Genomic DNA, 17,506 nt, shown 5'->3' on the forward strand with positions numbered 1-17,506 from the left:
ACTTTTCCCTTTCAGGGTTCTTTTGAAGACCCTGACCTGGAGTTACACGCTGACTTCGGTTCTTTGCGGGAATGGGACCCATTCTCAAGGTTTCAGCACTGGCTGTTGTTCGGCATGTCAAGGGTTCAGCCTGAGGGTCCGGCTTGAATTCGAAAGCCTAAGATCTTGGGGCCCTGGACACAGACGGATCGAGGGTCGGTGTCATGACAGGAAACCCATGTGTCATCGGGGGAGTCAGGTTATCTGCTGTGGGCCCAAAGACCCAGGATCTTTGCGCTCTTTGGGCACAGAGCTCGAAAAAAGCGATGTAACAGACTTTTAACATCATAAACCAGCGAGCTGTTTGTTATGTCTCCCCACTCGCTGGGAAAATGGAGACACCTCTTTCTCCCTTATCAGGGAGAGAGAGAACCTATGAGATGTCGAATGCTGGATGAAAGGTGAAGTTTTTGGGGTAACTGAAAGTCTGTGTCTTTGTTGTTGCTTTGCTCATGCTCGAGTGCTTGGTGAGGGTGCCATGGTTTGCTGCTTTTGCCACTGGGGGGAAGGGGGTTGCTGCTCGCTGCCGCTTACGTGTGGGAGGGAGGGAAGCTGGGGGGAGTACTTTGAGGTTCTTACGTTTATCTGTCATTCATTCTTTGTTTTCGTGGATGTTTGCAAAGAAAAAGCATTTCAGGATGTATATTGTATATATTTCTCTGATATTAAATTGGACCCTTGAATCCTTGAAATATTCAATGTTTCTCTTTCTACGTTCAACCTAACCTGCAGGGTGTTTCTGGCAATTCCTGATTCTATTCAGCCCATTGAGTTAATTGCAACCGTCAGAGTAAACCCTTCACCCCACTTCCTAACATGTTTCCCTGAAGCCTCTTTTCTGTCGCATCCCATCAGCACCCTAACGATTCCACTACCATCCACCAACGTATGAAATAATTCAACAAGTCACAGGTCTGGCAGGAGGGAGGAAACCAGAGCACCTTCAGTAATGGAGAATATTCAAATTCAACACAGAGAGCAGCCGAGTTCAGGATTGATCCTGACCTCTGGAAGTGTGAGACAGGAGTTTTACCTGCAATGTCATGGTGCCGCCATCAAGGGTAAGGCATTTATCATTAATCACCAGCGCAGGATTACTGATATCTGGTTGAGCACAGTGTTTTGATTAAAGCTGATGGAACTGTAGAGCTGGACACAATACTCACTCAAGGGCAGACAAAGACCAAGTCCCCTCCCTGTGTCTGACAGCAGGGTTTACTGCGAAAGAACAGAGTGTCAGCAATGTTTTCGGAGAAGGTGAAATCTTTGCCTTTCCAGTATGTGCGAGTTCTTTCTTGCCCTTTTGGAAAGGTCTTGGCTTTGGTGCTCTAATGTTTGGAGGAGGATTTTTGCCAGTGATTTGGTAGATAATATATTGAACTGTGTAAGGTAAGGGAAACAGGTAGGGAACTTATGGAAACTATGATGATTAAAGAAGAGAAAATATTGGCACTTTTAAGGAATATAAAAGGGGATAAGTCTCCGGGTCCTGACAGGATATGAAATAGCAGGGGCTCTGACAGAAATATTTCAAATGTCATTAGAAATGGGGATGGTGCTGGAGGATTGGCATATTGCTCATGTTGTTCCATTGTTTAAAAAGGGTTCTAAAAGTAAACCTAGCAATTATCGGCCTGTAAGTTTGATATCGGTGGTGGGTAAATTAATGGAAAGTATTCTTAGAGATGGTATATATAATTATCTGGATAGACAGGGTCTGATTAGGAACAGTGAACATGGATTTGTGCGTGGAAGGTCACGTTTGACAAATCTTATTGAATTTTTTGAAGAGGTTACTCGAAAAGTTGATGAGGGTAAAGAGGTGGATGTTGTCTATATGGACTTCAGTAAGGCCTTTGACAAGGTTCCACATGGAAGGTTAGTTAGGAAGGTTCAATCGTTAGGTATTAATATTGAAGTAGTAAAATGGATTCAACAGTGGCTGGATAGAAGACGCCAGAGAGTAGTGGTGGATAACTCTTCATCAGGTTGGAGGCCGGTGACTAGTGGTGTGCCTCAGGGATCTGTACTCGGTCCAGTGTTGTTTGTCATATACATTAATGATCTGGATCTGGTGGTAAATTGGATTAGTAAGTATGCAGATGATACTAAGATAGGTGGCGTTGTGGATAATGAAGTAGGCTTTCAAAGCTTGCAGAGAGATTTAGGCCAGTTAGAAGAGTAGGCTGAAAGATGGTAAATGGAGTTTAATACTGATAAATGTGAGGTGCTACATTTTGGTAGGACGAATCAAGATAGGACATACATGGTAAATGGTAGGGCATTGAAGAATGCTGTGGAACAGAGGGATCTAGCAAAAATGGTGCATAGTTCCCTGAAGGTGGGATCTCATGTGGATAGGGTGGTGAAGAAAGTTTTTGGTATGCTGGCCTTTACAAATTGGAGCATTGAGTATAGGAGTTGGGATGTAATGTTAAAATTGTACAAAGCATTGGTAAGGCCAAATTTGGAGTATTGTGTACAGTTCTGGTCACCGAATTATAGGAAAGATGTCAACAAAGTAGAGAGAGTACAGAGAAGATTTACTAGAATGGTACACACATCAAAGTTGCTGGTGAACGCAGCAGGCCAGGCAGCATCTCTAGGAAGAGGCACAGTCGATGTTTCAGGCCGAGACCCTTCGTCAGGACTAACTGAAGGAAGAGCTAGTAAGAGATTTGAAAGTGGGAGGGGGAGGGAGAGATCGAAAATGATAGGAGAAGACAGGAGGGGGAGGGATGGAGCCAGGAGCTGGACAGGTGATTGGCAAAGGGGATATGAGAGGATCATGGGATAGGAGGTCCGGGGAGAAAGACAAGGCGGGGGGGGGGAACCCAGAGGATGGGCAAGGGGTATAGTCAGAGGGACGGAGGGAGAAAAAGGAGAGTGAGAGAAAGAATGTGTGTATAAAAATAAATAACGGATGGGGTACGATGGGGAGGTGGGGCATCAGCGGAAGTTAGAGAAGTCGATCGATGGAAGAGCTCTTGTACTGCTAAAGGCATCTAGTGTAGGCATCTAGTACCTAAGAACTGTGTTAGAACTAATTTCCATATCCTAACAACACACATCAAAGTTGCTGGTGAGCGCAGCAGGCCAGGCAGCATCTCTAGGAAGGGGTACAGTCGATGTTTCGGGCCGAGACCCTTTGTCAGGACTAACTGAAAGAAGAGCTAGTAAGAGATTTGAAGGTGGGAGGGGGAGCGGGACTAAGTGTGTAAATGTAGGAGGGGACTATGTTGAAAACTAAATGTGCTACCTTAGGCCATGAACTTATCAATCACCCCTCGTACATGTACTGTGGAGAGCATTCTAACTGGTTGCATCACTGTCGGGGATGCGGTGGGGTGCGGGGCTACTGCACAGGATTGAAATAAGCTGCAGAGAGTTCTAACTACAGTATAGTCAGCTCCATCATGGGCTCTAGCCTCCATGGTATCCAGGACATCTTCATACTTAATGTGATTCATGTTTTCTTACTATTATTATGTATCACGTTGTACTGCTGTTGCAAAGACAACAAATTTCACGACATATGCCAGTGATATTAAATCTGATTTTGATGAGAATGACCCTGAGTTAACATATGAGGAGTGTTTATGACTCTGTGCTTGTACTCTCTGGAGTTGAAGAGAATGAGGGGGGCATCTCATTGGAACTGATTGAAAGGCCCAGAGAGGGTAACGTGGAACGAGTGGCTAGCATGAGAGGGCACAGTTTTAAGGTGCTTGGAAGTAGGTATAGAGGGTAAGTCTTTTACGCAGAGTGGTGAGAGCGTGGAATGGGCTGCTGGTGATGGTGGTGGTGGCAGAAATGATTGGGTCTTTTAAGATTCCTGGATAGGTAGATGGAGCTTAGAAAAATAGAGGGCTATGGGTAACCCTAGGTAATTTCTAAGTTAAGTACATGTTCGGCACAGCATTGTGGGCTGAAGGGCCTGTATTGTGCTGTAGGTTTTCTATATTTCTTATAGTGGGGAAGTCTAGGACCAGAGGACTCAGCCTTGAAATAGACTGAAGGACATCCCTTTAGAACAGATGAAGAGAATTATCTTTTTAACTAGAGGTTGCTGAATCTGTGCCAGTTATTTGGTATATCTAAAACAGGGTTTGATATGTTCTTGCTCAGTAAGGGTTTTAAATGTTACAGGGAAACGGCAGGAGTATGGGGTTTAGAAGTATAATAAATTAACCATGATGAAATGACGGTGTAGACTCGATGGGCCAAATGGCCTAATTCCACTCCCTATGTCTTATGGTGGATTGTACGTCCTCTCTCCATGCTGTACCTCTCTGTCACTCACCCAGAGAGTGGTTGCTGTCTGATGGGCACTGTCTGAGAGCTGGTGAAAGCAGGCTTGGCCATCTTTTACAAAACATCCGTAAGTGTACTTGGGAGCACGAAGGTGGAATGCAACACCCCAAAGCTGGGAAATGGGATTACTATAGACAGTCAGCACAAGACAGATGGGCTGTAGGACTTATTTCTTCACTGTCTGGATCTCTGCTCGGAGTCCTTTCCCCACAATGCTTTGCAGTGTTATTAGCTTCACTCTTGTGCCATCTGCAGGTGAGCCGTGTGAATTCATGCTCAGCTGCCCAGATTCCTCTCCACAACTATCTCACAGGTGGCTCGAGCTTCTCTTTGATTCACACTGGTGTTAGTGGAGGTGAAAATAATGAATGCTATCAGTGAATTAAATCAACTCATGCTCTGAGAATGAAGGGTTGTGCTGGAACAGGTTTCTGAGGGTAAAAGCAAATCTAAAACAAAAACATAATTTGCTTGGAATGCCCAGCAGTCAGACAGCATGGGCCAAGAGAAAATAAAATAAATATTTCAGGTTGATGACCTGACATCAGAAAGGATCAGAACTCTTTCATTGCAATACAGTGATTTGCATTGTTTTTTACTGTCACACTTAACAAGATATAGAGAAAATCAAATCATTACACAGTGCATTGAGGTAGAACAAGGTTAAGCAATAGCAATGCATGACTGGAAATTACAAACCCTCTCTCTCTGTTAAGAGGGATAAGGATAGGACTGGCTACTGTTGCAGTGGCTTCCCAGAGATCTGATGTCAATGGCTGGACTCATACAAGCAGGACGGTGAACCATTCTGTGACAATGGCCCAGATCCTTGAGGAAAAGGTGGAAGTATAAGTATCAGGAGAGTGTCCCAGTTGTGTGGCTCAGTGTGGAAATGCAAGAATGTGTGCATGGGACCTGGTCTGAGGGGAATGTGGTGACAGAACCAATCTGCAGATGCTGGAAATGATAAGTAACATACGCAAAATGTGGAGGGGACACAGCTGGTCAGGAGGCATCTATGAAGAGAAATGAACAGTCGACATTTCAGAACTGGAGAAGAAACTAGAAGAAAATGGTTGGGAGAGCAGGAGGAGCACAAGCTGACATGAGTCCAGGTCCCAGCTTTTCCCTTTCATCCCCTCTCTCTCACCGACACACCTGGTCTCACCTATCACCTGCCTATTACACCCCTTTCCTTCCCTCACCTTCTTATTTTAGCTTCCATTCCTTTCCTTTCCAGTTCAGATGAAGGGTCTCAGCCTGAAACGTAGACCCTCCATAGAACCTGCCTGACTTGCTGAGCTTCCCCAGCATTTTATGTGTGTTGAGGGGGAATGTATCCCATTCCTATTCATCAGAGTTAATTTATGTCAGTGGAATTCGGGAATTGCATAGTTGCTATTGCTATGGAGCTGTTCTGTGATGTCACCAATCAGCTTGCTTCTTACTGAAAACACAGGATATTGTGACATCACCAATGAACTTAAATTTCAACTGTAATCTCACTGCCTAAGTGACCATGGAAGCTTCAGCCTTTTAATGTTCAACCACATTGTTGTTGACTGTCCTTTCTTTCAGCTGGAGGGGTTGGTGTTTGCAGGTGAGGCTTCAACTCTGCTTTTGCTTATTTTGGGTGTTAGTTCCTGCAATTGGGACTAAATTCTGTTCAGATGATGCAGGTTTTAATAAACAGTCTTCCATAAGATCTCCACTCGAGATAAATTGCTGAGGAGCCTTAGACCTGGTGCTGAGAAACACTTCTGGCTCTCAGGTTTTACTCTGGGAGGCACAAGAGACTGCAGATGCTGAAAACTGGAGCGTCTGGTCCCTGACACAGCCCTGGAGCTGGCTGTCAATCTAAAACCCCAGCTCCCCCTCTGTCTCCACAGGTACTGCCTAACCCACTGAGGTCCTCTTTTTACTCTGAGAGAGGTACCTGAGTGCAGAGTGGACAAAGCCTTTGCCAATCATATTCATTAAGGTCCAGTACAAGTTCAGATAGGATCCAATGCTCTTATTTACCTCCCCAAAACTGGACAGTATCACAGGAGAATGGGGTGCCATGATAGCATAGCAGTTAGTGTGACGCTATTATAGCTCAGTGCATTGGAGTTTGGAGTTCAGTTCTGATGCTGTTTGTAAGGAGTTTGTACGATCCATGCCATGAACGCATGGGTTTACTCTGGGTGCTTGGATTTCCTCTCAGACTCCCAAGAGGTACCAATTAGTAGGTTAATTATTCATGGTAAATTGCCCTGTGATGAGTTGGGCTGCTGGGCAGCGTGACTCTGTGGGCTGGAAGGGCTTGTTTTGAGCTGATCTCTAAATAAACAAACAGACAGATTGATAAATAGACAGGTAAATAAATAAATAAACAAATAAAGACAGCACATGCGTGGGGCAGCACGTTAAGGAGTGCAGTTTTGGAGGGGCGCTCTTTAACCCCAGCTAAGTGCAGGACTTTTGGCTCCTAACGATGACCCCGCCACTGTCACCACATCTCACTTGCGCCTGTGGGATCATGCTGTACACAGACCACTGTCTCAGAAACAGAATAAAACACGTAAAATGCTGGAGACCGTTTATCACAACTCTTTATTAGAATCAGAATCTGGCTTATTATTACTGACAAAGGTGACGAAATGTGGTGTTTTGTGACAGTAGCACAGTGTAAGGATTAAAGATTACGGTAAGTTACAATAAAATAAGTAAATAATGCAAAAGTGAACCAGTGAGGTAGTGTCCATAGGTTCATGAACCATTCAGAAATCTGATGGTCTAGGGAAGAGGCTGTTCCTAAAATGCTGAGCACGGGTCTTGTCCGTAACAGGTGTGACTGCCCAACTTTCACTTGTAGTAATGTGCTTCAAACTTCCCTGAGGACAATAAACACAACATGAATCTCGTTTACAACTGTTTCATGGACAGGACTTGCGAGCATTTGGAGAAGCATTGTCTGATTAGGGATGACTGACATGACTTTGTAACAGGCTGGTCGAGCCTAATTGAGGAAGTAACAAAGCATACTGATAAAGGTAGAGCTGTAGATATGGTGAACATTTATTTTAGTAAGGCATTTGACAATGTTCCAAATGGTAGACTTACTCAGAAAGTCAGGAGCATGGGATCAAGAGATACTTGGCTGTGTGCATTCAGAGTGAGACTGACCATGGAAGGTAGAGGGAAGTAGTAGATGGAGCATATTCCTCCTGGACATTGGTGACCAGTGGTGTTCCACAGGGATCTAAACTGGGCCCCCTGCTCTTTGTGACTTGGATGAGGAAATGGAAGTGTTTGTTAGTAAGTTTGCAGATGACGTGAAAGTTGATGGTATTGTGGATTGTTTAGAAGGTTGTCATAGGTACAATGCAACATTTACAGGACGCAGAGTTGGGCTGATAAGCGGCAGATGGAGTTCAACCCGGAAAAGTGCAAATTCATTCACTTTGGAAGGTCGAATTTGAAAGTAGAGAACATGGTAATGACAGGATTCTTAGCAATGTGGAGGAAAAGAGGGATCTTGGCGTCCACTTCCATCGATCCTTCAAAGTTGCAGTGTAAATTGATGGGGTGATTAGATTAGATTAGATTATGGGGACACTCAGTCCTCGTTTATTGTCATTTAGTAATGCATGCATTAAAAATGATACAATGTTCCTCCAGTATGATATCACAGAAACACAAGACAGACCAAGACTAAAACTGACAAAAACCACATAATTATAACATATAGTTACAACAGGTCAAAGCAATACCGTAATTTGATAAGAGCAGACCGTGGGCACGGTAAAAAAAATTCTCAAAGTCCCGATAGCCCCAACATCTCACGCAGACGGTAGAAGGGAGAAATTCTCCCTGCCATGAACTTCCAGCGCCGCAAACTTGCTGATGCAGCATCCTGGAAGCACCCAACCACAGTCCAACTCTGAGTCCGTCCGAAAACTTCGAGCCTCCGACCAGCCCTCCGACACCGAGCACCGAGCACCATCTCTGCCGAGTGCTTTGACCCCGGCCCTGGCCGCCAAGCAACAGGCAAAGCCAAGGATTTGGGGCCTTCCCCTCCGGAGGTTCTGGATCACACAGTAGTGGCGGCAGCGAAACAGGCATTTCAGAAGTTTCACCAGATGTTCTTCCGTACTCTCACGTATGTCTCCATCAAATCAGAATTGTGCACGGCATCCTACTTGACAGCTAACAGATATTCATCACCGGAGAGGCCGCGCGTGCTGCATCGTGCCGCCATCTTCTCCTCCCGCCATCAGGGCTTAAGAAAGTATTTCATTTGTTGTCCTTTGGAGGACTGAGTCAGGGGGTTGAGTTCAAGAGCCATGAGATAATGTTATAACTCTCAAACTGTTACACCACACTGGAATGTTGTGTTTAGTTCTGTTTGCCTCATTATAGGAAGGATGTGGAAGCTTTGGAGAGGGAGATTTACCAGGACGCTGCCTCAATTGAAGAGCACGTCTTACGAGGATAAGCTAAGTGAGCTAGGGCTTTTTTCTTTGGAGTGAAGGAGGATAAGAGGTAACTTGATAGAGGTGTACAAGATTGTAAAAGGCATAGATTGAGTGTACAGCCAGTGGCATTTTACCAGGCATAGACGAGGGGCATAACTTTAAGGTGTTTGGAGGAAAGTATAGGGGGAATGTCAGAGGTAGGCTTTTTACATAGCGAGTGGTAGGTCCATGGAATGCCAGTGGTGGTGGTAGTGGTGGATTCATTCGGGACATTTAAGAAATTCATGGATAAAAGAAAAATAAAGGGAAGGGTTGGATTGATCTTGGTGTGGGCTAAAATGTCAGCACTACATCTGTTTTATTAGGTATATACTGTCAATTTATTAGTGGTGACTGAGTGTACGTTTGTGGTCTTCTGCTGCAGTAGTCTATATAATCCAAGGCTTGCCATGTTGTGCATTCAGAGATGCTCCTCTGTACGGTACTGTTCTTTGAGTTACTGTCCCCTTCCTGTCAGCTTGAACCAGTCTGGCCATTCTCCTCTGATCTCTCTCAATTTTGCCCACAGGACTGCTGGCCATTGTATGTTTTTTGTTTATCGCACTATACTCTGTAAATTCCAGAGACTGTAGTACATAAAAATCCCAGAAGATCAGCACTGTGATACTCAATTCACTCCACCATTCCATCATGGCTGACATGTTACAAAGGGAGATTGGTCCTGAGGGGGACAACAGACTGGGTGGCTGGAAGGAAAGACAGCATGGTGATGAACAATTATTCTGTGGTCAAAGTCACTTAGATGACATTTCTTCGCTCTTCTCATCTCTGGTCTGAACAATAACTGAACCTCTTGATCATGTCAGCATGCTTTAATGCATTGAGTTGCTGTCACATGATTGGCTGATTAATTATTTGCATTGTTCTACATTCAGTGACCACTTTATTAGGTACACCTTCCTGTTAATGCACATATCAGAATCAGAATAAACAGAGCATGCAATACCCACAGGTTGGGTGCTGAGTTCATAGCTCAGCTTGTTGTTTACTCAGTGCTGGGGGAATCTCGAAGAGCTCATCAGATTTGAAAGTTCAGTCTGTGCTTTCGAGCACAGACAGGTTCCTCTGCTGCTGAGCAGGTATAGTGACCATAAAAACATAAAACATCGGAGCAGAATATGGCCATTCAGACCATCAGCCCACTCCACCATTCCATCGTGGCTGACATGTTACAAAGGGAGATTGGTCCTGATGGGGTCAGTATACAGGGTGGCCGAAAGAAAAGGCAGCATGGTGACGGATTTCTTACACTCAGGTTGCAATTTCCTTCCAGTCCGTAATTTGCGAAAATATCTTTTCAATATGATGTGATGTTCAAGAAATCATGCCAGAATTACAGAGTATGGAAATGGGTCGTTTGGCCCATCAAGTCTGTGCTGACCTTCATTTATACTAACCCTCACAATTCTAATTCTATTCTCAAAACACTTTCACCAACTTCCCTCAGATTCAACCACTCCACACCAGGACAACTTTAATGTATATGTTTGCTTCATGAAGAACTTCTTTGGCCTCTCACAAGATCATTGCCAGAGGCACAGCAATCTCCTATCTCACTTCCCACAGAAGCCTGGAGTATATCTCGTCCGGTCCCACCGACTTATCTAACTTAATGATTTTCAAAATCTCTAGCACATCCTCTTCCTTAATGTCTCTATGCTCAAGCATTTCAGTCCACTATAAGTCATCCCCACAATTGCCAAGTTCCTTTTCCCTCGTGAATGTTAACAAATACACTCAAGAACGTCTACAGTTGTACTGTGGAGAGCATTCTGACATGCTGCATCACTGTCTGGTATGGAGGGGCTACTGCACTGGACTGAAAGAAGCTGCAGAGGGTTGTAAATTTAGTCAGCTCCATCTTGAGTACCAGCCTACAAAATACCCAGGACATCTTCAAGGAGCAGTGTCTCAGAAAGGCAACATCCATTACTAAGGACCTCCAGCACCCAGTGCATGCCCTTTTCTCATTGTTACCATCAGGTTGGAGGTACAGAAGCCTGAAGGAACGTATTGTGCGTTTCAGGAACAGCTTCTTCCCCTCTGCCATCCAATTCCTAAATGGACATTGAACCCGTGAACACTATCTCAAATTTTTAAATATATATTATTTCTGTTTCTGCACGATTTTTAACCTATTCAATAATTGATTTACTTATTTTCTTTATTATTATTATTATTTTATTTTCTCTTTTCTTCTATATTATGTATTGTATTGAACTACTGCTGCTAAGTTAACAAATTTCACGACACATGCCGAGCCGATGATAATAAACCTGATTTTGAATACTGAAGTAAAGTATTCATTAAGTACCTCTGCTACCTCCTCTGACTCCATGCACACATTTTCACTATCGCACCTCATTGACCCTATTCTCACACGGCTCATCCTCTTGCTCTTCATACTTGTGGAATGCCTCGGGGTTTTCCTTAATCCTGCTCAATCAGGCCTTTTCATGGCCCCTTCTAGCTCTCCTAATCTCATTCCTAAATTCCTTTCTGACAACCTTGTAATTTTCTAGAACTCTATCAGTATCTAGTTTCTCGAACTTTCATAAGCTTTTCTTTTCTTATTAACTAGATTTTCCACATCCTTTGTACACTATGGTTCCTTTACCCTACCATCCCTTCCCTGCCTCAATGCAACATACCTAAGCACAACGCCATGCAAATGTTCCCTGAACATTTGCCACATTTCTGCCGTGCATTTCCTAAGAACATCTGCTCCCAATTTATACTCTCAAGTTTCTGCCTAATAACATCATATTTCCCCCACCCCAATTAAATATTTTCCCAAATTGTCTGTTCCAATCCCTCTCCAATGCTATGGTAAAGGAGATAAGAGTTGTGATTACCACCTCCAAAATGCTGTCCCACTGAGAGACTGACACCTGAACAGGTTCATTTCCCAATACCAGATCAAATACAGCCTCTCCTCTAATTGGCTTATCTATATATTGTGTTATACTGCATTCTTATCTACATACTGCTCCTCGATGTCCCTGGTACTATTGGGGGGTCTATAAAAAATATCAGTAGAGTTATTGCCCCTTCTTGTTTCCGATTTGCACCCACACTAAATCTGTAGACAATCCCTCCATGATTTTCTCCTTTTCTGCAGCCATGACACTATCCCTGATTAGCAATGCCACGCCCCCACCTCTTTTGCCTTCCTTCCTGTCCTTTTTGAAACATTTAAAAACCTGGCACACTCAATAGTCATTCCTGCCCCTGAGACATCTAAGTCTCTGTAATGGCCACAACATCATAGTTCCACGTATTGATCCATGCTCTAAGTTCATCTGCCTTGTTTATGATACTCATTGCATTAAAATAGACACATCTCAAACCACCAGGTTGAGTGCATCTTTATCATCTACCTATCCTTCCTCACAAACTCCCTACGAGCTGTCGCTACTTGTGCGCCAACTACCCCATCCTCTGCCTCTTCACTTCGGTTCCCAGCCTGCCAGCAATTCTAGTTTAAACCCTCCCTAATAGCCTTAGCAACCCTCCCTGCCAGGATATTGGTCCCTCTGGGGTTCACATGCAGCCTGTCCTTTTTGTACAGGTCACACCTGCCCCAGAAGAGGTCCCAATGATCCAGAAATCTGAATCTCTGCCCCCTGCTCCAATCCTTCAGCCACGCATCTATCTGCCACCTCATTCTATTCCTATTCTCACTGTCGTGTGGCACAGTCAACAATCCTGAGATCACTGCCCTTGTGATCCTGCTTCTCAGCTTCCTTCCTAACTCCTTGTATTACGCTCTTTAGGACCTCCTCCCTTTTTCTATCTACGTTGTTGGTACCAATATGTACCACGACCTCTGGCTGCTCACCCTCCCATTTCAAGATATTATAGACATGTTTAGAAACATCACGACCCTGGCACCTGGGAGGCAAACTACCATCTGTGTTTCTTTTTCACGCCACAGAATCGCCTATCTGTCCCCCTGACTAAAGAATTCCCTATTACTGCTGCCATCCTCTTCTGTTCCCTACCCTTCTGAGCCACAGGGCCAGAGACATGGCTGCTGTTGCTTCCCCAGGTAGGTCCCCGCACTCCCCCCCCCACAACAGTACTCAAAATGGAGTACTTATTGTTAAGGGAGATGGCCACAGGGGTTCTCTCCACTACCTGATGCTCTCCCTTCCCTCTCCTGACAGTCACCCACCTACCTGTCTCCTGTGGCCCCGGGGTGTCTACCTGCCTGTAGCTCCTTTCGATCACCTCCTCACTTTCCCTAACAAGCCGAAGGTCATCGAGCTGCAGCTCCAGTTCCCTAACTTGGACTCTAAGGAACGGCAACTATTGATCATCCCCTTGAATATCTCAGAACACCCAAACAGACAACACGTGAAGCAGCAGCACCCTACACTCTTTTCCAATCTAGTGTATTGCACTTGTTGTTCACACTAGTCTGCTCAGCACCAGGAAAGCACTGATTATGCAATCACTTTCTGGAGTACCCGTGTTTAGACCACAGGGACATTGCCCGGATTTGAAAGCTTGATCTAGAAGGAGAGATTGGCATGGCTGGGTCTGTTTTCTCTAGTGTAAAGAGGAAGAGGTAGGGTGGTTAGCCACAGTCTGTTTCCATTAAGAAAATCTTCAAAAGGTACTGCTTCAAGAAGATAGCATCATCACTGGTGACCCTCAGCGTCCCAGAGATGCCTACTTCTCATTATTGCCATCAGGAAGGAGGTTCAGAGCCTGAAGATGCACACTCAACATTTTAGAGGAGTTTCTTCGCCTCCACCATCCAATTTCTGAATAGTCCATGAACCCCAAAACACTACCTCAACTATTTCGCTCTCTATTTGTATGATGTATTGTAACTTATTCATTATATTGTAACTTATTGTAACTTTTATGCATGACATTGTACTGCTGCAACAAAACAACAAACTTCATGACAATGAAGGGACTGTTTCTATTCTCTGCAGCTCTTTGACTTTAAGGAGTTGCTTTTGCTTCCCACGTTAATTCTACGCCAACTCCTCTCTGCTCTCTTTATCTGCATCTCCCTGCACTGTGACAACAAGATTCAATAAAAGCTGGAGGAACAACATTTCTTCCTTCGGTCTGGATGAGTTACAGCCTTCTAGATTTAATATCAAATTCTCCAACTTTGGATAACTTACCTGCTCTGTCTCCATCAGATTCAGACAATTCTGCCTGTAATCATTTTGACTCAATTTCCTTTTCTATCTGTGTACAAAAAATATCCAGACCTAAAAAATGCAAAACTCAGTCACCCATTCTTACCGCACCCAGGAAATCCCCTTTGTTCCAACCTCTTCCCACATACTTTCCCTCCCAAATCTAGCCTGTTTCCCTCTTTCCCTTTCTGATGATGGCCTACGGACCTGAAACTTTGACACTTTCTCTGCACAGATGCTGCCTGATCCACTGAGCATTTCCAACATTCTTTATTCTTTATTCAAATATCCCCTTTGTGGCTTGGAATACTTTTTTTAATCAGGTCTTGTGATGCAACCTGTGTCAGCTTATTAGATTTAAGTATTATATGAATTTATGTACAGTTCTAGCTGTCAATTCTGAAGTTGTGATGCATCAGTCAGAGTTACTGTGAAGATAATACATATTTCATGTGAATAATGGAACTAATGTAAAAGTTGTAGCCAAACCATAATGATATGTCATGAGATACAATCGTAAATTCCATTCTGGCAATGCTAAGGTTATAACAGATACTGCTTCACCCACTGAGTTTATTTTAGTCACAAGTCTTATGCTTAGTGCTTATGCATTCCAACGCAAAACAATGTCAAGTGATTATTACTAACTTACACAAACTCTGCATATTTCTACTTACCATAATATCTGCTCAGGTACATTAGGATGGGTGAGGGGGGTGTGGGGAGGTGGGTGCCTTGTACAAATGATCACATGGAACTGAGAATCATAATCACTGACATCTGTCATGAAATTTGTTATTTTGTGGCAAAAATGCAATGGAAGACTTAAAAATTACTACAAGTTATAAAATATTTTTATAGCAAAATGCAAATAGCGTTGTTCCGAAGTCTGATGGCAGAGGGGAAAAAGCTGTTCTTAAAACAAAAGAGAATGGGTCTTCAGGCTTCTGCATCTTCTCTCTGAATGGTTGTATGTAAAGAGAGCATGTCCCCAGATAGTGAGGGTCTTTAATGCTCAATGCCTGCGGCCATACCCCTCAACAACAGGTATACCACTTTGGATACTGTTGGGGGGGGGTGTGATCTAGCAGAGGAAAGTCACTATGGTCAGGTCAGGTATCTGGTGCTGAGTCTGTCTCTGTGACTCAGAAGGGAAATGGAGAAAAAGCGATCTGTGGTGACAGAAAATTCATTAGTTAGGAGAATAGAAAGGAGGTTCTGTGAAAGAGAACAAAATTTCCACATGATATGTTGCCTCCCAGGTGCCAGGTTCTGGGACATCTTGGACTGAGTCTTCAGCATTCTTAACTGGGAGGGTGATCAGCAAGAGGTGGTGGTCCATCTAGGTAGCAGTGACATAGGTAGGAAGAGTGACGAGGTTCTGCAAAGTGAGTTAAAGGAGTTAGGTGCGCAGTTAAAGGGCAGGACCTCCAGGGTCCGATCTCAGGGTTGCTACCCATGCAATGGGCTAGCGTGGCAAAAAATAGGAAGATTATACAGTTTAACATATGGCTAAGGAATTGGTGTAGGAGGGAGGGCTTAAGATTTTTGGGTCATTAGGATCTCATCCAGGGAAGATGGGACCTGTAGAGTTGAGACAGGTTACACTTGAACTGGAAGGGGACTAATATCCTAGCTGGAAGACTTGCTGGGGGGGGGGGGTTTAAACTGGAGTTGCAGGGGGATACCAACCGGAGAGCCAGACTAGATAGTGCAGAAGTTATAAAGATAGATGCTTTTAAGAGCTCAAAGTCAGGAATCAAAAGGTTGAAAACGGTGCGACTAATGTTCTGAGCTGCGTGTATTTCAATGCAAGAAGTACAAAAGAAATAGGTTGAACTTGAATCTGAGAGGGACCAATATCCTTGTAGGCAGGTTTGCTAGAGCTGTTGGGAGTGGTTTAAACTAATATGGCAAGGGGATGGGAATCAGTATGATAGAGCTGAGGATGAGCCAACAGGTTTGCAAGTAGGAGGTGTAATACGTAATATAAATGTAAGGAAGGATAAGCTAATGATTGGGGTTAACTGCAGACAGAGCAAAGAGTTAAGTTGTACCACCAAGGCAAAATTCACAAGGGCGAAGAGTTCAGGACTGAAGGCGCAGTATTTAAATACATGCAGCATTTGGAATAAGGTGGACCAACTTGTGGCACAGTTAGAGACTGGTCGGTATGATATTGTCAGCATCACAAAGTCATGGCTGAAAGAAGGTCATAGTTGGAAGTTTGACATCATAGGATATACTTTGTATCGAAAGGACAGGCAGGAAGGCACAGGTAAGAGATGGAATTACATCTTTAGAAAGAGGTGACATAGGGTCAGAGAATGTCGAATCTTTATTGATGGAGTTAAGAAACTGCCAGGGTAAAACAAAACATTATGGGAATCATATATAGGCCTCCAAATAGTAGCCAAGATGTGGTGTTGCAAAGAGAGCTGGAAAAGGCATGTAATAAGGGTAATGACACAATTGTAATGGGGGTCTTCAATATGCAAGGGGATTGGAAATATCAGGTTGGTGTTGGATCGCAAGAGAGGGAATTTGTTGAATACTTATGAGATAGCTTTTTAGAGCAACTTATGCTCGAGCCTATTTGGGGAAAGGCTATCTTAGATTAGGTGTGCGTACTAAAATAGATGGCACTGGTCAGCTTAACATAAAGGAACCCTTAAGAGACAGTGATTGTAATATGATTGAATTCATACCACAGTTTGAGAGGGAGAAGCATGCCATGTGTATCAGTATCGCAATGGAATACTGTAAAGGGAATTAGAAGATGCATGAGAGAAGAGCTTGCTCAGGTGGATTGGAGGGGGATACTGGCAGAACAGATGTGGCAGAAACTTCTGGGAATAGTTCAAAAGACACAGGATAGATATGTCCCACAGAAGAAAAAGTTCTCAAACAGCAGGGCTAGGCAACCATCGTTGACAAGGGAAGTTATGAACTGCACAAAAGCCAAGGACAGGGTATTTAAGGTAGCAAACATGAGAGAGAAGTTGGATGATTGGTAAGTTTTTAAAATCCAACAAAAGGCAACTAGAAAGCTATAAAAAGGGAAAAGATGAAATATGAGGGCAAATTAGCCAAAAATATAAAGCAGGAAACTGAAAGGGAGGTGAGAGTTGATATTGGACCACTGGAAAATGATGCTGGTGAGGTAGTAATGGGGGACAATGAAATGGCAGATGAACTTAAGTACTTCCCTTCAGTCTTTAGGATGGAAGACACCATCTGTCTGCCAGAGGTCTGTGAGTGTCAGGGAGCAGGAGTGAGTGCCATTGCTATTACAAAAAAATATGCTAGGCAAACTCAAAGGTCTTAAGGTGGATAAGTCATATGGACCAGATAGACTACATCCCAGAGTCCTGAAAGAGGTTGCTGAAGAGATAATGAATGCATTGTTCATGATCTTTCAAGAATCACTTGATTTTGGCATGGTCCCGGGGGATAGAAGATTGTAAA

This window comes from Mobula hypostoma, chromosome 25, assembly GCF_963921235.1.
Source record: "Mobula hypostoma chromosome 25, sMobHyp1.1, whole genome shotgun sequence".
NCBI lineage: Eukaryota > Metazoa > Chordata > Chondrichthyes > Myliobatiformes > Myliobatidae > Mobula > Mobula hypostoma.